Consider the following 7,823-nt stretch of genomic DNA (forward strand, 5'->3'; position numbering starts at 1 on the left):
AAGGAGACCATGGCAGGGTGAGCTTGAGGAGAAAAGGCTGGATTAGAAACTGTTGAATGAAATCCCTGTGGGCCATGCAATCAGAGAGACAGCCAGTAGAGGATGGCTATGTGTCACATCACCCAAAGAGGGTGCCTTGGCATTGTTCCCGAGAACAAAACCCTGGAGAATATAAACATCTAAGGGTGGGACAGGGGAAGAAAGATCAGGATAAGGCCTGAGCAGCTGTTGGCTGTCTGGTAAGTGCCTGACACAGAGCAACCCTCTGCAAATATTGTTAAAGAAATGAATATGTGGCCCAGCCTTCAGGGCCTGCAGTGAGTTGGGTGGGCAAAGAGGTTCAGCCTATTCTTACTGGTAGCTAATCAGTAATGTGCCCGGAACCCAGAGGCTCTTTGCCTGTTCTTCTCAGGTCACCTTCTGGCCAGTAACCCTCTTCTTCATTTCTCCAGGGTCTTGGCTCAGCTTACCTCTGTGACCTATTCCCACCTATCTGCATCATCACACTCTTCAGAGTGGAGCACCTGCAAGATAAATTGCTTGTTACCAGTGTATATTGCTTCTTAAGGCATAATTGTGGTTCATTATTGTCCAAAAAAGATGCTCTTCCTACAGATGGATCTAGGAATGGATTAGACAAAGGAGACTTAGAGGATGGGGAACCCCAGTGAGAATGTGATGGAATTAAAAGGATGAAGGGAAGGCAATTTACCCTGTTACAAATAAAAGAAGACATGGGAGGAGAATCCTGAGAGAATGGCCTCATCAATACCAAAAGGCTAGCTGCTTTTATGAACAGTTCAAGTCAACTATGCCAAATGCCATGTGGAGGACGAGTAAGAGGAGACTAAATGTCAGCAATGGGTTTAGTCATCAATAGCAGCTTGATGCCTTTAGCAACAAAAATTCCCACTGGCAGTGAGAGGGACACCCAGGCTGTGCAGGGTGGGGAGTCCATGGGAGATGAGTGAGGGCAACATGCCTCACCCTTTCTCATCTTTGAAAACAGCATCACCATCCACCTCAGGCAAAAACCCAGCAGTTATCCTAAATTTTGCTCTTCATAATTCAGTCTTGCCTCCACAAGAAACCCCACTTCTGACCACTTCTAACTCTGCTCAAAGAGCCACCATTGAGGAGCATGAGAGAGAAGCATGGTGGAAGAGAAGCATATTGGAGAGGCATGGTGGAGGAGTGCCATGATGTAGGTGGATGTTGCAGCAGCCATGTGGGAAGCAGTTCTACAGTTTGTAGTCAGGATTTGGCCATGCAGCCTGGGCTAGTAGGAAAGTAGGCATGCTGCTGCTTTGATTGTGCCCACTCTAGTTAACCCCAAAGCCACCCAGGGACTTTGCCTTACAGACCTGGACTCTTTCTGGACTCTTGGAACTTGAAATATATGGAAGGAACACTCTCTTAACACTTGCACCTTTCCTGGTCTTCACCATGATCCAGTGTGAGATGGCACATGCTTTCCTGGACTATTATACAGATGCCGAGGACATCATACCCCAGATCCTGAAGTAGAGAGCTGACAGATAAGGAATGGGGAACTATTTGGATTGGTTTTGGTTTATAGCCTTTTGGGGAGGAAGGGATGTACTGGGTATTGTGGGAGTGTTACAGAGCGAATTCCATGAAGCCCCCACAGTCCATGGCTTTGGGGGTGGGGGAAGGAGCTAATACAGCTTTTAAGGTACATTGTATAGCTATGGCAGGTTGGTAGCTAGGGCCAGTAAAACTGTTTAAGATACTTTGCATATCCGTGACAAAGAGATAGCTCAGGCTTTCCTGAAGGAGAGAGCAAGAAGGAAAGGGAGGGCCATAAGGAAAGGAGAGAGCCATAGGGAAGGGCGCCATGCTGTTTGAAAGGATGTAGAAGAGCACCATGTGAGAAACACTCACAATAAATCACCAGGCCACAGGACTTCAGCAGCAAAGCGAGTTGTTTATTCACGAGTCTCCAGAGTTGGGTGCACCGCCACCCAGGACCATGTAGATATGTGTGAGGAGCCGCGGAATGTCATTTCCTCACCTCTTTTCCATGATTCATCTGTTAATTATCTCCTACTGGTTTGAGAGTCACTGGCTTGCTTATTTTTTTTCACTGTGTGGTTGCCTCTCACTCGTGCCCCCAACTGGGGACCTGACATGCAACCTAGTAATGTACCCTGACTGGGAATCAAACCAGCGACACTTGGCTCGCAGGCCGATGCTGGCTTGCTTCTTTATCCCTAACAACCATGAGGAGAAGCATGATGGAAGGAGCATGTTACAGCAGCCATGTGAGAAGAAGTAGCTATGCAGTTTGCAATCAGGATTCAGCCATGCCGCCTGGGCTAGTAAGAAAGCAGACACACTGCTGCTTTGATTGTGCCTGCTCCAGCTGACTCTGAAGTCACCAAGGGCTCCGACTTGCAGACCTGGACTCTCTCTGGACTCCTGGAACTCAGGACATGCGGAGAGGACACTCTCTTAGGACTTGTGCTTTTCCTGGACTTCACTATGATCCAGTGTAACACGGCATATGATTTCCTAGACTATTATACAGAGGCTGATGGCAATGTACCCCAGATCCTGAAGGAGAGAGCTAACAGATAAGAAATGGGGAATTATTTGGCTTGGTTTTGGCTTATAGCCTTTTGGAGAGCAAGGGAAGTGCTGGGTCTTGTGGGAAAACAGGGTTCTGAGCTGAAGTGCTCACAGCCACACCCCTCCCCAAGATTGGAATATCATAAATAAAGACATGTTTTTCTCAACAACAACAACAACAACAAAAAAGAGCCACCATTGTCTCTGTCCTGGTGATAAAAACAGGGTCCCTTCTACCTTTCTGTCCTGTAATCCATTTACACAGCAGCCACAATGGTTTTTCAAAACCAGTCATTCAGACCATGTCATTGTCCTTTGTAAAATCTGTCCCAATTATCCCATCTCACTTTTTAAAACATTGTTCATTACTTACCCTGCTATACTGAACAACCTGTACTGCCTCTTTGCCTAATACACTTCTTCCCCTTACTACAATCCACCACACTGGCCTCTTTCCTATTCCTTAAACATGTCAAGTTTGTTCTTACCCTTGCACTTAGCTATTCTGTCTCTCGTGCAGGGCCGTCTTCATGCATGTGCGACCTGTCCTCACACTCCAAAAGATCCAGCAATTGGTTTAATGCTTTGCTCAGAGGTGGATTTAACGGTGGGTGCACTGGGCACGCGCTCTGGGCCCCAACTGCTGAAGTGTCCCGCAAAACCATGTATTTTGATTTTCCCTGTCTCTCTCTTTTTTTAAGGGGCTCAATATTTTCTTCTGCTCCCAGAGCCTCAACCGACCTTAATCTGCCTCTGGCTCTGGTGTTGCTGTCTTAAAATTCTTCTTTGTGTGCATGTGTGTGGTGAGAAATTTATTCTATTTTTTATTGTATTTTTTTTTCATTACTATTTGTCCCTCTTATACTCCCTCTCCACCCCCTGTCTTGAAATTCTTAATAATTTTTGAACAAGAGGCTCTGCCTTTTCATTTTGTACTGGGTCCTGTAAATCAAAACAGCCAGACCTGCTTTCAGGAATGGTCTTAGCTAGCAGTCGCCTCCTCAGACAGACCTTCCTTGGCTGTCCAGTCTTCCAAAGTAGCACCTCTCCTTCCAATGACTTCCCTCACACTGGAATGCAAAAAAAGGTCCCAGAAAGCAGAGAGCCTGTTTTGTTCCTGCTGTATACTCAGGTGTGGAACATAATCAGTGCCCAACATACTTTTGTTGAATAACCTATTGGAAGCCAGAGAAATAGCATATTGGGTGCAATGGAAATTTTAGAACCTATTTGGTATTTATATATATTTTGATCAATAATTAAGTTTATGTGGTGCTTGTCTGTACATACAAATTCTGATTTCATGATGAGGTTGAATGGGATGTAACTTCCTCCTATTGTATTCAAGCTTCATCTTTTTCATGAAAGATTTTGCAGTATGGATTCAATGCTTGCTTTTGCTGCCTATGTTATATGAGCCTTAAATAAAAATTTTAGTTTAGACTGATTTTTTAAAGAGGCATTGATCTACATTTCAACTCCATGGTGCTCTTTGACTCAGTAAAACATTTTCATTTGTGTCAACTAAATTGACCTGTTCAGCAACTCTATAAGAAAGATATGGTAGCTGAAATGTTTTATCTTACAGATCAGTTCGACTCATCTTTACACTCAAACTGTGATGAAGCTTGGTGAGAATCAACAAATGAAAATCACAGAACTTTAGAACTGGGAGTAACAGTTGAGATTATTTCTTCCAATTATTTCTCATTTTTAGATGAGGAAACAGAGTACCAAAATGCATAGCATGGCAGGGATTTTGGTGGAAACTGATCTCTAAAATCAGTGATCTTTATATTTCACCATTGATCCTCTTGCCATCAGTGAGCTAGCCAACTTTTGCTTGCAAAGGAACAATTTTGAAAGAGAATTGACACTCCACTTCTAACATTTTGCTTTTTAATATCAATCATGTCCTTTTGAGTTTGTTAAATGAATGGCTGAATAAATGAGAAGGAAGAGAAGGAAGAAGGGAGGAAGGAAAGAAAATAGATCTAGTGAAATTAATTACTATTAAAATCTACATATATAATTTATTTGGATCTTCAAGCTTTTGCCTTTTATTTTACTTCTCTTATGTGTTCCCTCCTTGATGTTTTTAAATTAGGAGTGGGAGTGGGAGTGGGACTGCCTTCTGTTACTGTGGAGGGGCTTCTAACAGGGTAGCGCTCCTTTCTCTCACCCTCCCTGGCAATAGTAAGTTATCTGACTTATGGGAGAATCCATTAGTCCACATTTGTTGTGGAGAGTTCATGTGAGATTCACTCTTTTACTTCCCTTTCCAACCTTACTGGTGCAAGACAGCAAATCCCAGCTTGTCTACAGGACACATGCAGGCCTCCTCGGCTGCACAACTTCAGGGACCATTGACGTGTGTGCTGAGTGAGGCTCCGCAAAGGAAACAGCATGAATGGTACAAGCTTCCTGGTGTGCTCTCTGCCAAGCGAGTGTCCTAGTGGGAAGCCCAGAGGTTTTCTGGCTCAACTAATGACTAAGGGGGAGGAAGCAAATCTAACCAGGGTGACTTATTAGCAGTCCATTTTGCCACACACCTAAGAAACTCTGGTCAAGCCTGAACTTAACAACTTAAGTTGACATTTTGAAGTCCATCTGACTGACTCCTCCATTTCTCGATTGATACCACATGCCTCTTCCTGCTGCCTTTTTAAACTATGCTGCCCTTTCTTCTAGGTCTCCTTAGTTACCAACTAGATATTTATTGTATTTTATAATCCACTTAAATCTTGAACATAATGATGTCATAATTATGAAAGTAACTGGATTTGTATGAAGTATTGCTTAATCTTAAGAACAAAATGGCAGCTGTGAAAACATGAAATAATTAGAGAAAGAAATTATTTCTTCGTAGAAGCTTCAAAATATTTTAAAAAGTAACTAGTACCAGTTAGCAATAATGCTCTGTTCTCAGAAATTACACTTAAAGAGGGAACATGGATTATAGAAATAGTCTGCATGCCACTGGGGGATGAGCCATTGAACTGCTTAAATAACTGTTTCTGTTTTCAACAAAATTTGCATTTGTTGTAAAAGAGAGTGCAGATGTCAGCCATGAATGACCTCAAATGGGCCCAAACTTGGACAACAGCAAACTACTGAGCAAGAGTTCTAAGGGTTGGAGTAACACTGGATAATTTCCTATGGCTGACTTTTTCAGGACAGTGTTCTCTCTTCCTGAGAAAAATACTTATAGTGCTGCTTCCTCCATTGGCCATCCAGTCACCTCTCAGGATAAGACACATCCGTTTATAGATGTGAATTGTAATTGCCCCAAACCGACAGTAGGTTACTTAAAATAATAGTTCAAGTTTTGCCTTGAGCTGATCTTTTTTTCTAACAGCATTAAGAGATTTCCAACTAAAACAGAGAATTAGTGGGTAATCAAGACAGCTGAAATGGGGTGTGAGCTGGACTTTGAGAGTGTCCTGTAATTGTCCATCCCAGTGCCCAAGTAGAGCAGACATAAAGTCTAGACTACAAGATGCTCAAAAACAAGGATCGACTTCTAAAGGCCCTCATAAAGCAGGTGGGCCAGTTCAGAACTGTCGATCTAACCTGCTTAGGAAGTACTGAGCACATAATAAGTATGGCTTGGCTAATCCCTCAAAACCTTCAAAGGGGGCCCAAGACAATCTTCAGAATTCAGTAGCCAGAGAGACCTATTCCTATAGATTCTACACCTGACTAACAACTAAGTTGTTTTTAAATGAATTACTAAGGGGCCACATTATTAGTTCAGTTAATCAATTACCAGATTGTAGTGAGCCTGAAATGCTCATCTATTGCATCTTTATGTGCTAAATTTTACCACTTCATTTAGTTTAAATGTGTTTGCATATAGTCCCCAAATGCCAAACTAAGTAAATAATCTTCAAAGTGTCTTATCTAAGAGTTTACATACTCTTTTTGATATCATGGCTTATGCTTCCAATAAAATTAATTTGTCTATATAGGAATATACATATCATAAATTTCAGATTAAAAAATATTTTAAGGCTTTAGTCCTACCAAAACATTTGTGTAAAATAAAGTAAATCGAGATCATTGTTCCTGATCATGTACACCGCCTGCCCTCTAGTGTTTCTTTCTAAATCCTACCAAGTTTTAAACCACACTCTTAATCTCAAAAACGCTAGGTTAATAGGATTAAGAACTGTGTCATCAAATTAATAGAACAAGGCTAAATACTTGACGCAGATGAAAATTAAATTAGCGAAAAGTGAAGGTCCTTCCATGAGCTGGTGGTAACTGCAAAGTTAGTGGTAAATATATTTTAAAATTTCATTTGGTAAATAGGGTCATAATAGAAATAGTTCAAATGATAGATGTAGATGTATGTAAAATGTGATAACTTTGTAACTACTAGTACTGATGTTATTTTATTACTGTATTAAAAAGACATTCCAAATGTTGATTAAAATTTCAAATGCTGGTTAAATAATAGAACCTTTTATTTTCCAAAACAGCAAATATACACAAAACAGATAATTATCTTCTTTTGAGAGTTAAAATAATCTAACATTTTAAAGATTTAACTTTATTAAAGCCTATAGTTGTTTTACTTTTCTTTGTGAAGTTTTAAACATTTGCACTTGAAATGTTTACAATTTAGGTATGAAATTAAATCTAAAAGGAAATTCATACCTGAGAAGGAATACATTTAACTATAAACTATTTATATATATTGATGGGTTTTGTAAGTATGAGAAAATGTGTGAGGTTGCTTTGCTTTCATAAAAAAATAAGTTGTAAAAATAAAGGTATTCAACCATCTAGGTGAAAACTCACTTGAGGATTCAGAATTGGAGGGGGAAATTCCTCTGATATATTTTAACTAATTCTGTGTTTGGTGATGTTTATTGTTGACAAGGAAATAAAATGAAATTTGGATTCTATGGAGTTGTGAGCTATACTATTTATTACGTTAAATTTCAAGTACTTCAGATGATAACCTTATTTACTGTCATAAAGAATGTAAACAGACTTCTGGCCAAGATGGAGACCTAGACAGACATGCTGTGTCTCTCTCCACAGCTAAGAAGAAATACAACTACCTCAAAACTAGAAACAATCAGAAGTTCCAGAAAATAAAACTGCATGGAAGTCCAACAAACAAAGATATAAAGAAGAAGTACTCATCCAGACAGGTAGGAGGGGCGGAGCCAGGGCAGAGATGATGCAGTGTGGTGGTGGCAGCAGTGGTAGCAGTGGCA

This window comes from Furipterus horrens, unplaced genomic scaffold (genome assembly GCF_987537825.1).
Source record: "Furipterus horrens unplaced genomic scaffold, mFurHor1.1.pri manual_scaffold_8, whole genome shotgun sequence".
In the NCBI taxonomy this organism is placed as follows: domain Eukaryota; kingdom Metazoa; phylum Chordata; class Mammalia; order Chiroptera; family Furipteridae; genus Furipterus; species Furipterus horrens.